The sequence below is a fragment of the Mustela nivalis genome (assembly GCF_964662115.1).
Source record: "Mustela nivalis genome assembly, contig: HAP1_SCAFFOLD_690, whole genome shotgun sequence".
Taxonomy (NCBI): Eukaryota; Metazoa; Chordata; class Mammalia; order Carnivora; family Mustelidae; genus Mustela; species Mustela nivalis.
Window position 1 is genome coordinate 364,557 of NW_028135973.1, and position 12,361 is coordinate 376,917.

Genomic DNA, 12,361 nt, shown 5'->3' on the forward strand with positions numbered 1-12,361 from the left:
AAGTAAACAAGAGAATTATGGAGCTAGCCCTCCCCTTTGACAGATAGGAGACAAGACAAGGGTGTGAGGTCACACAGGCCTGCGTCTGAGTGCCTGCTAGCTACAGCCTGTCATGTACCCTGCTTGCTTCAGTCATCCCCTTAGCAGATACCGCTGCGACCTGCCGTATGCTAGGCACTGTGTGTGGGTGCTGGTGATGAACCCGTGGCCAAGATCGAGATTAAACAGAGCTGTGATAGATTAGTGATGTCTGCGATGGGTGCTGTAACGGACACTACAGGTATCTGTGCTGAGCCTGGGCTAGCTCTAAAGCTCACTGTCTTACGTCACTGTCTAAAAGAGCGAAACTTAACAAAATGCTCTGAGCCTCAGTGTCCTTTTTACGGGGTGGGGAGAGTGAGGTCTCTCTCATTGGTCATGCTGGAAATTAGGCACCACTGATGTGAACAGCCTGGCAGATCACAGGCTCTTCAGACATTTGAGTTTCCTCTATCTCTGACTTGTCCCTCCCTTTTGTGTTCTCCGCGGATGATGCGGCGCTTGGTTCTAGAGCTCTGTGTTTGAGGTCCATGGAGGTATCTGGGGTCACGGAGGAAAGGGGCCCAACAGAAGGCAGTCTCTCCCTGAGGACATGCTCTGGAGCCTCTCAGATGCAACGCAGTCACCAGGAAGGCTCCCTTTTTCTCCTGACAGTGACAGCAGGGAGATGGGTGCCCAGGGGTCCCGCTTGTGGGCAAGTCCCTAAACCGTGCTGGCACGAGCTATATCATCTCACTGGGACTGGGGCACTGATACCTTCGGTGCGTGTTTAGCTTCCTCTCTTACTTTCCTTCCATCATTTTCTACTGCGTCCCCAACATTTTTTTTAAAAAGATTTTATTTATTTATTTGACAGACAGAGATCACAAGTAGGCAGAGAGGCAGGCAGAGAGAGAGAGAGGAGGAAGCAGGCTCCCCGCCGAGCAGAGAGCCCGACGTGGGACTTGATCCCAGGACCCTTCATGACCTGAGCCGAAGGCAGCGGCTTAACCCACTGAGCCACCGAGGCGCCCGCGTCCCCAACCTTTTTAAGGATAATTCATCTCACATCACGTTTCCTGTCTGAACCACTCCAACCACACTTAGAAAACTGCAAAACCCAGGACAGAGGGGATCAGGCTTTTCTTGTTCTCCGTGGTACCCAGAGCTCAGTGCAGTTCCCGGGTCAGTGTTTGCCGTGAGTGAACTGAACACGTCTGAGCTGTGAAATGGAGACAGCAACAACCTGCCTTTGGAAAGGTCTATTGGAGGACTCATGTGAAAATTAGTGTGCGGGTCTGAAATTTGTGCTAAAACAACAATTTAACAATAATATTCTCCTCTGCCCAAGTCTGGAATCATTGTGTACGTGACTGTCCACCACAGCCCTTGCTTGGCTTAGGAACCAAAGACATCTGCCTCTCCTGGCCTCAGTTTCCCCACGTGTTGGATCACATAGTTTCCATGACCCCTTCCGACCCCGAGAACCAACCGGCCAGTATGCGGAGAACCCCACTGCATTTCTCCTGACCCCCTTCTCCAGCCCTACAGGCAGCGTGAGCATCCGTGTCTCTGCTCTGTCCCACACGCCCTGTGTAATCTGCCCATCTAGAGGCTTATCAGTCCAGGGTCAAAGGTAGCCTAGCATCCCACAGGGATATCCTTCCTTGATGTGACCAGAACAGAAAGGGAAATTTAAATCAACCCATAAACGAAGCAGAACAGGAATTATCCAAGCGCATGGCGGGCAAGGGTAATTTTTGTTTGAGGCAAGCAGGGTACTTGCCAGAAACATGGCTTCTTACTGTGCATCTCCGTCAAAACAAGTCGCAAACCTTGGTCCAACCAGACCCTGAGCCCTCCAGGCCCACCCACCACTCCCCTGGCCCCTTTCCTTTAATTAAAATGCTAATTACTTCTCTTTGCTCCCTCTTATCTGCCTTGTGCATTCCTAGGGAAGGATGGGAGGGGGAGAGGCCAGTGCAGTGTTTACATCAATGGGGGAAAAGGCCAAAAAAAAAAAAAAAAGCTCTGTTGGAAGAAGAAAACTCATCAAAGTATTGGCTCCTGTTCATTTCTCACTTACTACACAACATGCACCTGCATATGTCAGTGCAGCCATCTGCACGACCGCAGCCTCCTAAGGTTGGGGGTTTGCTCCAGGGTCTCCCAGCTCAGAGTCAGCGGTGTTTAGCCTTGGCTGCCTGTGACAATCTTCAGGAGCAGAAGATCTAGGAAGGGCTCCACCAGCACAACTAAACCAGTCTCAGGGGTGTGACATGAAGCCCCCGAGGGGAGGCTTCCTGAAAACTACTGTCTTCAGAGGTGGATGCTAGCTAGACCCTGCCCTTGACCCAGGTCTGTAGGATCCCCGTCTCTCTGGAAATGGAGGGTTTCTGACTTCGAGAGTTAAACATCCCAAAAATACAGGAAGAAAGAAGACCATGGGGCCATTTGGAAAGGTAGCGTGCAGGGTGCTGAATGCGGCACCAGACTCTTCTACTTGCTGTGTGACCTTGGGTATGCTAAGCAGCCTCTCTGTGCTCCATTTTCCTCATCTGTGAAATAGGGATAATACCTACTGAACCTAATTCATAGGCTAGAGAGTGTGAACTGAGACGTGAGACTTGGGTCCCTGCTGTGTTCCCAGCCCCAGAGCAGTGCCTGATGGCAAACAATTATGGAATAAATCAGATGCACTCCACAGATGTCCTGAAGATGTGTCTGACTCACCTTTCCACTATGCGGCCTCGCAGGCCCCGAGGAACACAAAATCTCTGCAGGAGTCACTGGCTAGAAATGGACCCCCCAGGCCTCTCTGGGGCCCCCAAAGATGCTCTGTCTCTCATTCTCCTATCTGCTCCCAGGGCCGAGACAAAAGTACTGGCAGAGGCGCGGGACATTCCTTTCCCGGGCCGCAGCCCAGGCTGTCTGTTGGCTTTTCTGCAGACTGGATGGGACACAATGACACACAAAGCCAAGTGCGCCCCTGTTGTCAGGGCCCAGGGTCGTCATGGCAACCAACAAAGCCGGAGCCCTGGGCCTGTGCAGATGGCTAACAGGGCCCCATTCACCGGGCTGGCTGTGATGGATGGCGCAGGGACAGAACGCTTCATCTCAGACCTGGCTTCCTTCCTCCAGCACCGGCTCCTGCAGCCTCCCCTGACTGTCTCCGAAGCCGGGGCCCCCGCTCTCCCTCCCTGCACGCCTGACGTCCTGTGCCCTGTCTCTTGCGGCATCATGCAATCATCGCTGACTTGTACAAGGGGAGGGCGATACTGTTCTTGGAAACAGGCAACTGTGGACTCCTACAAAAGGCAGAGAGGCAGCTAAGAAAGTCACGTGAGTCAGAAGTGGGGTCCAGAGGAGCCATATACCAGTTGGATGACTCTGGACCCGGAGCGCAACTCACCGGGGCCTCACATTCCCCATCTGTGAAATGGGAAGAATGAAAGCGACCCAGGGGGCATGAGCACTTTGGTGCCAGGAGGCAGGTGGCCCCCAGCCTGTGAACAGGGTAAAGGGGAGAGACAATAGACAAGGGAAAGGCAGCCTTTGTTCTGCGGGTAGCACGTATGTGGAAAGAAGCGTCTGCGATGGTTGAGTTACATTTGTATTTCTGATCCTGCCAGGGGGAAGGATAAAAGGAATAGAATCTGGTTGGGAAGGATGCTTGTGCCAGTGCAGAAGAAGCTACCCTGGGTTAAAGCTGCAGAAGGAAAGGTCTAGCCTTTCAAATCTGCTTGGTTCCACAGGTGCGTAGGGAGCACCAGGGCTAATCCCGCAAGATGCCATGTCGAATGAGGACATGTCCCACCTTGTTGTCAGGGAACTTGCGTTCCGGTGGGAGGGCCAACAGCAAGTAGGTGATTGGAGGAGATACATTTCCCTTTCAGAGAAAACAAATCATTTGAAGGACTGCAAATACCACAGCAAATACCACTGCAGGGCGGGTGACTTGGAAACACTGTTGCTTATTAGAGTTACCAGATGTCCCTGATCGTGTTCCTATAGACAGTGAGCGATATCCTCACTTTTCAATATTTCAAAGGATTGTTCATTTCTATGTGCACGAAGGGATCTGCTACAACTCAATAAACCAGTCCCTACCATGTCAACCCTCAACACCCAGTGTTGCCTATTCCTGGCAACACTGGTACTCTGGTACACTGGCAAATGGTACTCTTCCCATTTTTCGGGAAGGGGAGAGGCTCAGAGAGGTTTTGTCACTTGTGCAAGGTCATGCAGCTGAAGACACTGGAGCTGGGTGAGAACCAGCTTGAAGCCCGAGACCTGGCCCCTTTACCAGGATGATGGCTTCAGTCCTTACCCAGAAATCTCACCGGACAACTCAGGCTGATACAGACAATTTTTATAGGAACAAAGAACTTCAAACCCAGAGCTGTCACTGTTTGTAGCCTTCCCAAAGACGCTCATCTTTTGGCCATAGTTTCATCGGAAGGGGCCTACAACGGCCCTAACTGACAATTCCAACCTCAGGCCACACCTGGACTTTCCCTTGGCCCCAACACTTGTCCCTGCTGTCCCTTCCGGGGCGCAGAGGCCTCCATTCGACAAGGAGCCCCTTGGACTGGAAGGTCCTTTCAGAAAAAGAACTGGTGTCTTTAGAGCTCCTTAGTATTTAGGACAGCTCCAGGTAATGGATAAATCTTGCTGAGTACTTGAAACATTAATCTGTGAAAAAGAGTTTATCCACCGTTTCTTGTTTCCACATTTTTCTGGCTAATTCTTTAAACATTTTGGTGCAGGTGAGCTCATGGAGGGCGGGTCCAAGGTTGTAGTCATGAGAAAGCACCCTGATTCACCACCTTTGTAAAGACTAGTCTAATCACACACAGGCAGCCTCAGCCCTTGCTCTGGATGTGACCACAGCGGCCGCTGGTCCCATGACCATGGCCAAATAGGCAGGCCTTCCAAATGGGAGACTTCAAAAGTCCTCATGCCCAGTCCTACCTCCCCTTCCGGAAGCTTGTTCTTCTAAAAACAAAAACAAAAACAAACAAAAACAAAAAAACACATAATCTGTTCCCTTAGGGAGTGCTGGGAGTCATCCTCTGGGGACAACCAAGGGCAGATGGCAGGAGCCCTGAGCGGCGCAGCTGACAGCGCTTTGTTTAGCTTATTTTGCAAAAGGAGTGGGATCTCAGGAGGACAAAAATGTGGCACCAAAGAGAGAGCTCGGATTTAAGCCTGGGAAGAAGGCTTATCGGCTTTCGAGGCCAGAAATGTGTCACTTTTGTCCAAAAACAAGCAAACAAAAACAACTGCTTTCTCTCTGTTTTGTCTGCACGGAGCCAAACATCCGGGGCGGATGAAATTGTGATGGGAACGTGTCCTGGGCTGGCACAATCCGTCGCAGGGAAAGGACCCAGGTGTCCCAGCATCCCCTGTGCTCTGACTTCCATCAGGAGGCCTCTCCACCTCCCATTCCTTTAAGAGAACTGCCTCTGTTTTATGACTTTATTTATTTATTTGAGAGAGAGAGGGAGAGAGAGAGAGCACGTGAGCTGGTGGAGGGGCTGAGGGAGAGGGAGAATCCCAAGCAGACTCCCCACTGAGCATTGAGTCCGACAAGGGGCTTGACTCCCATGACCTTGAGATCATGACCTGAGATCAAATCAAGAGTCGGATGCTCAACTGACTGAGCCACCCAGGTGCCCATTTTATGACTTTCTGATACCTTTAGGGGAAAACAAACTTGCTAAGTAAAAAAGTGAATCTCTAAAATGATACTCCTTGAGATGTATAGGAACCCTGGTCATTCTCCAGGAGAAAAGAGAAGGATTGGGGGATCGGGTTGAAGCGGAACAGCTACGTAACGCAGCTACCCAGTCCGTCTCCTATTTTAATATTCCCTGGATCCCAGTGGCCCCAGAATTAAGCCTAGTTGCTTGGCCGGGTACACGGTCACCCCTCCCTGTCCGGTTGACGGCGACTCCCTCACACTCTGCTACTTCCTGTCGCCAGGTCATCCATCACCCACATGCTAATGTCTGTTGCAATGTCTTTCCTGCCCCTGCCCCCTGTTTATATCCCCTTAATTCCTGGGTGCTCTCTTATAGTGCCACTCTGGTCACCTCTACCAGGAAGCCTTCCTGATTCACCATTTCAGGGTGAGATGTCATTCATCCTTATTTCTCCAGCAACCTAACATCATTAAAAAAAAAAAAATCTTATTTATTTATTTGACAGAGATCACAAGTAGGCAGAGAGGCAGGCTCCCTGCTGAGCAGAGAGCCAGATGCGGGGCTCGATCCCAGAACCCTGGGATCACGACCTGAGCCGAAGGCAGAGGCTTTAACCCACTGAGCCACCCAGGCGCCCCTAACTTCATCTTTGAATGAAAATGTTCACATACTCAGGGTGAACCTGGCTGTACCCACCGTCTTGTTCGAACAACTGCTGGTGTCTACCATGTGTATGTTACGTACATTCTTTTCCAGTTCACCTATAATGTGATCATCTCCGTCTCTCCCTTTACTCAGGGAAATTCACTCATTCATTCACTCTTGGGTTCACTGTCAGGCACTTCCTGAGCGCCCACAGCCTGGAGACACAATACTAAACCCGAAGGACCGGCTTCGGGTGGGAACAAGGATCAGGCAGCAGTCTCTGCCTTCTGTTCCAGTGGAAGGAACAGACAATAAATACCTTCACGCTGTGATGAGGACCAACAGTGTCACTTGATACCAGGGGAATGATTCGGCTCAGCAGGCCTGTGTCACCCAGGAAAGGCTCTACAAATGCACGGTACTCCACAGAGCTCAGTGCTCTGACCGTGGGGTCCCAGGGAGACAGCCTGTGTTCTTGGTCACTATGGCAAGGGGGGGGTAAGGAGGGGGCAAGATGACTGGGGATCCATCCACCTGCTCAGGACCGAGACCCCCCCCCCCACACACACACAGAGCTGGCTCTCAGGATAGCTTTTCAAGCGTGTGAACACCCAGCTCACAGCACCAAAGAGCCATGAGAGAATTTATAAACACTCCTTGTCTATATCCTTTCCTGACCACTCTGAGGGGCTACATCAAGGTGGGGAAAGAAACACAAAACAGAGAAAATGCAGAAAGGCTGCTTTTTTTTTTTTTTTTTTAACTGGCGTGGATGCCGGAGGCTCAGTGAATCTGTGTGTTTAAGGTCAGGGGCCTGCCCTGTGTTACACAGCTCGGAAGCCACGGGACCAGGCTTCAAACCCAGGTCTGCAAGACTCTGTGGCTGGCACCACTCTGCCTCCTGCACAGAGAAGTTAAGCAAAGGGCCCAGGTTCTCTCGACAAAGAAGGGTCAATAGTCTGGGATTTTAATCCCTGAGTTAGTTCTTCCAAATTCAGTGTTCTTCCTGCTTGCTGTGCTGCCCTGCAAATATATTCAGGCCATGCAACAAACTCGTTGGGTATAAAAATCAGTGTCTTGGGTCATTTTAAGATGGAAGGGAAGAGGGAAAAAGACTGGCAGCAGCAATGACCCCACCAGAGAGATGTGCCTGATGGATTTTTGGGGGAGACATGGATCCAAGCTAGAGCATCAGGGCTGGAGTCTGGTTTAAAAAAAAAAAAAAAAAAAAAACCTGGAAATTGAACCACTGGTCTGTCGTCTGGTGGCTGGTTTGGTTTACAGTCATAAAAGAGTAGAAGGCAGTGCTGTCCAACAGAAATATATCGCAAGCCTCAAATGCAACCCACGTGAGTCATTTTCTACTTTCTAGTGGCCTCGCTAAAAAAGTAAAATCAGGGGCACCTGGCTGGTTCAGTTGGTGGAGAATGCAACTCTTGATCTCAGGGTTGTGGGTTCGAGTCCCATGTTGGATACAGAGATTACTTAAACATAGAATCTTTAAAAAAAAAAGGTCAAAACTGGTGAGATCTAACAATCTTATTTAACCCTACATGCCTAAAAATAAAAACATCTCAACATGTAATCGATATGATTATTATTAGGTATTTTACAACGCCCCCCTTTTTGTTGTGTGTGTGACGTCTTCAAAACCCAGTATAAATTCTGAACCCACGCACATTTCTGTCTGGATGGGCCTCATCTTGGGTGCCTGACTGTCACACTCGGGGAGTGGCCACCGTGCTGGACGCGGCAGGCTGACACATGGTGTCGGGGCATGGGTGGGCCTGAAGCCATGGACGTGCCTGGCTGGGCCAGTCTGAGCTGCGCTGCGGTGACAGGGAGTTTAGTCCAAGAACTGCTTCTGGTGGCTGTGCAGACAGGACTGGAGAGGCAATTTACGGGACCTGGTGCAAAAACGAATATTTGAAGTTCCAGGTAGAGAAATGATTAAGAATTTCAAGATGGTGACAGTATAGCATTAAACCAAGCATGGGGAAGGGCCATGGTGAGCGCGGGTCAGAAGCCCAGGGGGCCGGTCCTGGGTGCAGAAGAGAAAGACCCCTTCCACGCATCCGCACCCATCCCGGGTGTCCGGACAGCACTAGCAAGCGAAACCAGCAACAGCAACGACCAACAACCGATCGCCTACTCTGGGCCAAGCCCTGCGCTAGCTGTTTACGTAAGATACAGCAGCTTCAATCTTCCTAACAATCCTCTAAGCAGTTACTACTCCTCTCGGTCAGCAAAACAAACCAAACAACAGGACTCGAGCATTCTGTACACCCCGAGCACAAATGATCTGAGACACAATGACATCACGCTCAGGTAATTTCTCACGGACACAGTGCTATTGCCTGAAAGCCCATGTTCAAGTTCAACCACTTGTCTGTGAAATGTCTTTCATAGCTGTTCTTTGCGTTTCCGGCAGCACAGCAGGAACGCGCGTGGTCGGCTCACTTGGCGCCTTGGTCTCTCTTAACCTGGAATCTCGTCTCACCCATTTGGTTTTTATGACACGGGCACTGTGAGACTCCAGGTCAGCGGCTCTGAGTATATTTCGTCTTAATATTTTTCTTCAGGTCCTTGTAAAACGGACTGTAGATCATGGGCACATGGCAAAAGGTCTACAGGGTACGGTAATGCCAGGGGTACAAGGTATTGGGGGGAGATGGGGGAGGGTGTATAGCTCTACTCGGGTGGAAGGTGACGATTCCCTGGAGGTAGGGACAGAGGTTTAAAGGCGATGAGGGCTTTGGGAGGTGTCAGACCAAGGAGGTGAGGCCACTGCAGACGGAGGGAATGGTGTAGGGGACAAGAGTGGTATCCTGGAGGACATTTGAGGGGCAGCAGTCCTCTGAAGGCAAGGGAACCGTGTCAGGGGACTGGGATCTGTCCCCGCTGTGCCTTCAGCCTTCCTGAGGCCCCGCCCCCTTCCCCAGGGTGCCCGGGGCACAGCATTCACCCAGAGCGGCCAGCTGCCAAGTCTCCCCAGGGTCCCTTCCAGGGGTGGCTGGCCACCGGATCTCACACACTAACTACAAAACACCAAGTCACCCTGATTCCCACATCTCCCCCATCTCGCCCTGCAAATGTTGCTTTCTAAACCTGCTTCCTTCTCACTGCCTCTCGGGGCGCAGGCTGCTGCTGCTGCCGTGAAAAAAACAAAGAACAAAACTCAAAATGAACTTCTAATTGACCACAGGCGTGTGAGATGTGAGGGCAGTCGCCCTCCAAAGGTCCCTCCTGCCTGCTCTTGGCATGGGCCCTCCTGGCCATCAGGCACGAATTCTCACTGCAAACCCTGGTCTCCTGGAAGACGAAGCAAAGTGCCCCTCATGGCAACCCCCACCCCCCGACCAGAGCCTTCCATTCCCGAGTTCCAGAGAGACAGGCGTAAGTGCGTGTGTGCTGTTGGAAAGGAAGGATTCATTTTAGCGCTTGAGCAAAAATACCTTTTCAAGGTGACCCTCACTTCGTTTCCTGGGGACAGAAGGCAGGTGTGTGCAGAAAAGCTTCTGCAAGCCCACGGGCCAAAGCGAATCCCTTATCTGTCATTTTAATAGCATTTTTGCTTATTGTGTTCCCACTTGATTTAAAAATTTTTTTTTCTTCTCCCTTCCTCTCTGTTCCCACTTTAAAGGGTTCATCCCACTGTGCTCGCTCCACTGAGAGTCCGTGACAAATCTGTCCGGTACAGTTGTGTGTCCTTCAGACCAAAAGCCATACGCAGGCACATTTGTACACACGCGCACGGGTACACACATGGGCACACGCACTTGCAGACCCAGCACCCCAGATAACAGCCACTGACACATGTTGAGACACACCTCCATACACCAGTAGATATATGCAAATACATATCACGCGTGCGCACGCACAAGCACACACACATACACGTCTGCACTCACAGTGGCTGGTAGTCAGGGTCCTGAAGCAAGGCCAGCTCCCGCCTGCTTAAAACGCCTCCTCTATGCCATTCTGCAGAGTCCCAGGGACGAGAAAGGCTGGGTTCATCCTAAGAGGTGCCTCCGGGTACCAGCTCCCCCTCGGGAGGATGGTCCAGACTTCCAGGCAGTCCCCGAACCATGGGCTCAGGTACGGGAGGAAGGAAAAGGGCCTCAGAAGCAAAGCAGGTTTGGGCCAAGGATGCTCTCAGCCGGTTCCCAGCAAGTGCTAGGGGCAGGGGCACGGAGAGGGGGTGAAGGAAGAGCGACGGAAGAGAGTGAGAGGCTGAGAAGTGGCTTCACAAAGAGGCTCCGGCAGAAGCAGAAAGGAACAGATCCACACAGAAACAAAGACAGACAGAGACTGGCGGGGCGGGGGGGGGGGGGGTGGTAGTAAGAGAGATAAACACACAGAGAAAAATAGAACATGGGCTGTTTAAAAAGATGTTTTGAGCCCAGCTCAGCTGAGGCCGGAAGGCTGTGCCACCGGACCCGGGACCTTCTGAAATAGGCTCTCTGCAACCCACCCCCCTTCTCCTTCCAAGGCCCTCTTCCTCGATTTTTCTCTCACAGGCTCGGGACCCCTGGAGTACAAAGCAGTGATCCAAGGCTTCGGATTTCTAAATGTGAGGGCCGCCCAGCAGACCCCGCCTATGGCATGGCCCCAGACAAGAAGGGGCTCTGAGGGGCGCCAAGTCATCTCTAAGACCCCAGGGGCCAGAGGGGAGGCTCCGGCTCTGACAATCCACGTGACCTCTCTGGGTGTGTGTGTGTGGGGGGGGCGGTTTGGGGCCTGGATTATTCTAGTCCCCCCCGCAGCACAGCCCAAGCTGGGGTCCATGCCTGTCCAGCGGGGGCCCAGGAGAGGAAGTGGGGACGGCTGATTGAGAGATGGGGAGGGGAGAAGGAGGGAGGAGGGGGGACACAGGGCTTTCAGTCTTATGCTGCTCATCAGTTGCTATGACGACAGCAAGGGGGTGGGGGCACCCGGATGGGAGGCTGCAAGAGACATGTTGGTTCTAAATCACAGTGACAGTACTTCAGCGGAGCTATTACGCCGTTGCTGTGGCAACCAATGGGATCAAATCGCAGAGGAAATCTATAATTATTACAAGCCAGATACCAACGAACTTGGCGCAGTAATCAGCTCATTAGGGCAATTCAACGTTAACTCCGGGAGGGAGGCGCGCCGACCCCCAGCCCCCAACTCTGGGAAGGAGAAGGCCAAAGAGACCCTGTGAGGCAGATCTGTTGGTGCCACAGATGGGAACCCAGAAGGCTCTCTTGGCCAAATGAGGAATATATATTAAATGAAACCACGTGAAATCGCCAACATTTTTTCCATGGATTTGCTGTGTTAGTTTCCAACGTGCAGAGGCACTGAATTTGACTGCGTTTACCTGCATTCTGCCTCCACCCCCGGCTCCTCACCGTCCCACTGTTCTAGGCTTTACCACCCGTCCACCCCGCGAGCCACCCGCGAATCCTCTCTGTTTCTGGTGCATTTCCAAGTCAATTGCAGACGTCGTGATGTGCCTCCCCCCCCCCGCCCCCCGCAAATACTTTAGCCTACGTAAAATGAAGTATCTTGTCATTTTTGAACAACAAAGACAGCAATTTCATAGGGTTCAATCTACACAGAAGGAAGTCTGGATTTCTGTCTGTCATCTGCCCATGTATCCATCCATCCACCCATCTCTCCACTCCTCCTTCCGTCCGTCTGCCCACCCACCCGTTCCTCTTCTCCTCCATGCGCCCATCCACCTGTGAGTCCGTCTGTCCATCCATCCATCCGCCCCACCCACCCACTCACTCACCCACCCACCCACCACCCATCCGCCCATGCATCCCAGGGACAGCTCATGCACACTCGCCATTTCCACCAGAGATCCACCATCCCCACGTCTTCCTGCCTGGGCCAGTAGTTTACCGCCAACAGGACGTCCTACATAGTGAGCTCAGTAGGATCTCAACTGAAATCATTGTTTTTCTCCTCGCACACGTGTTCCCTTCCCTATGTGCAGCATCTCAGTAAACAGATGC

At 51.9% G+C, this 12,361-nt stretch overlaps 1 protein-coding gene across 3 annotated transcripts in view; it reads right to left on the reverse strand.

Annotated features, from left to right (window-relative positions):
* ABAT (4-aminobutyrate aminotransferase) overlaps positions 1-12,361 on the reverse strand; it is an 81,420-nt gene that overhangs the window by 40,936 nt on the left and 28,123 nt on the right. Inside the window, exon 1 of one of the 3 annotated variants that reach the window (XM_082750118.1) lies at positions 10,279-10,401. The exons of the other annotated variants lie outside the window; for them this stretch is intronic. The gene's annotated coding sequence lies outside the window, so the exon portion shown is untranslated. Of the gene's footprint in view, positions 1-10,278; positions 10,402-12,361 lie in introns of those variants that run through there. 3 annotated transcript variants of the gene reach the window in all.